Genomic DNA, 2,722 nt, shown 5'->3' on the forward strand with positions numbered 1-2,722 from the left:
TTACATGCCTTACATACTCGGTACATTTTAAAATCGACCCCTGTCTTCGGGGATGCGTTTTCATGCCGCGCGTGTACTCCCCCGACGAATCGAAGTATTATAGAAGATGTTCCGGAGATGGCAAGCTCCATTTTCCCGGTGTCGCCGAGTCGAGTTTGTCCGTTATGATTTGATTTTCGGATCCGTGTTAGAGACTTTTGCGCATTGTGGGTATGGTGTGTCGATGCATCGTCGGCTCCCGTCACCGACATGTCAAGTTATGTTATGTAGTAAATTTTGTACAATTACAGATTTTGTCAAGTTTGAAAGCTTTATTATGTATTTCACGATTATTCAGTTTAGAGATTTGAAAAAAAATTATGTGCACAATAGGAATCCGTGGGTTCGCTCGGCTCCGGATATGGGGTCGGGTGCCATCACACCGATAGGGTCGGGGTGTGACAAAGTGGTATCGCAGCGAGGTACGTCCGTGGGGTTGTGCAAAGTCGTGTCGGTAGAGTCTTGTTTATGGTGTGAAGCGCGCCACATTTATAAACAGGAGGCTACGGGCATCTGGGATTGTTGACCTTCTTTCTGTTATAGATCGTGCGATAGAGCCAAGTCATAGGAAATGAAATTCCTTATGTAAGCCTTACATACGACGGAAGGAGACAAGTAACAATATGGAAAAAGTTACAAGGGCAAATTCGGAAATATTTGTTCTGATGTTGGGAATAGAAAGTTTCGGATGACCATGATGTGATATATGGGCTGTATGTATTGTAAAGGTATTGTTGGCATTTGCAACGTACGTATTTCGAACAATAAGAGTTGTAAAGGTGATATGGAAAGCCAAAAAAGGGTGAAACGTAATTGTACAAGAAAAGACGTGTTACGGGGGTATCCGGAATCGTAAGGCTTTGACTAGTCCCGGACATGTAATAAAGGTCATACGAGAAATGGACGGGAGTATATCAGCATTAAGCCATCGAAATCCGCTAGAGTTTCGGAGTTAAGCGTGCTCAGGTGGGAGCAATTCCATGTTGGGTGACCCCCTGGGAAGTTTACTGAAAATTTCCACAAATACAGATCCAAGAGACAAATGAGAAATTAGAGTGTATAAGATGGTTGGAGACCATAAAAAGGCCACGTAGCACGCGACAGGCCAGATTAGAGAAGAGACAGAGAGTATACTACGATTCTAAAATTTGGATAGGCTTGAACAGTGTCTGGAAGTGTTTTGTGGGTTAGTTGATACTAATTATATGTGTATATGTATATGAACATGTATGCTATCTTATATGTGAGGGTATCGACGGAAAGTAAAAGGAAAACTTATGATCAGGAATTTTGCTATGTCGTGCACGGAGTCAGAAAGAAGAACTGTTGGTGTATAAGGAGCCCCTTAAAGGGGGGGGGGGGGAGACTATGTTATATTAAACCAAAAGGGGATACCATATTCTTAAGTATCGGAAGGAAACACTGTGACAAAAAAAAAAAAAATGAGGATCCGTATAAAGGCTAAGGAGAATAAGAGGAAGGATAAGGAAGGGACATAAAAGGACGGGCAATTATAAAAGGGGCCTCCTCCCAAAGTGCCACAAGACTCCATAAGGTCAGTTGAACATTCGAGGACGAATGTTCTAAAGGGGGGGAGGATGTTATAGCCCTACTCCGTACGTTTGGACATTTCGAAGTCGTCGTGGAAAGTTAAGGGCGAGACGATTTTCAAAAAAATCATTTTGATGTGCAAGTTGTTATAAAATTATTTATGACTATTATTAGTAGGGAGATATTGGGAAAGGCCATGGGTAAGAATAGAAATTGCAAAATGGCCATTGGAAATAATGTGGAAGGCTAGGGGCAAAATGGTAAAATTGAGAAAAGTCGAGGGGCAAAATGGAAATTTCATCCAAGTTTCATGAAAATTCCATAAGAGGCCATATTGGCCATGTGACTAAAAAGAAAGAAAAAGAAAAAGAAAAGGAAATAATAAAAAGATGACAAAATTTAGTCATCTTTTCTAGAGAAATTAGGGAAATTTCTAGAGAGGGGCATGTGCCCCTCACATGCATGAGAATTATATATATATTGGTTCATCTTCTAATTGAAGACAAGAAAGAGAGCTCAAAAAAAAAAAAAAAGAAAGAACAAAGAGAGCAAGGAGCTCACGGCTAAGGGGAAAAAATAAGCTATGGGAAATCTTGTCCCAAAAATTATTTTCTTGTTGTATTTCTACCAATTCAAGGGTCCTCTACAACATGGTGGAGTTGTTTTGGAAGATAGAGGGCTTGTTTCATCAAGTTGACAACTTTGTCAAGTGAAGAAGTTTGAAGAAAAAGGTAAAGATTAATCCCTTGTTATTATGTTATGAAGGTTTGCTTGTGTTGTAGCATGTAAAAATGAGTAGAGTTTATGGAAATATATAAGTTTGCATGGCGGGTGTGCATAGGTGTATATGGCCGTGTGCATGTATTATTGTGTAGTTGGGATGAATTGAATTTTATGTTGTATTTTAGTTGTGGTTATTGTGGATTTTGTACTAAAAATGAAAGTTGAATGAAATTGGATGAAGTTGGGAAATTTCCATGTTGGCCGTGTGGTATGTTGTTATGATGGATTAATTTTGTTTAATGTGTTAGTTGTGTTGTTGTGACCCTTACAATGTGAATGAAGGTGAAATGGTTTAAGTTGACGTTAGAATGGAATGTAGGAAGTTATTTCACTTTAGAATGATTTTGTG

Source organism: Lycium ferocissimum, unplaced genomic scaffold (genome assembly GCF_029784015.1).
Source record: "Lycium ferocissimum isolate CSIRO_LF1 unplaced genomic scaffold, AGI_CSIRO_Lferr_CH_V1 ctg9350, whole genome shotgun sequence".
Taxonomy (NCBI): Eukaryota; Viridiplantae; Streptophyta; class Magnoliopsida; order Solanales; family Solanaceae; genus Lycium; species Lycium ferocissimum.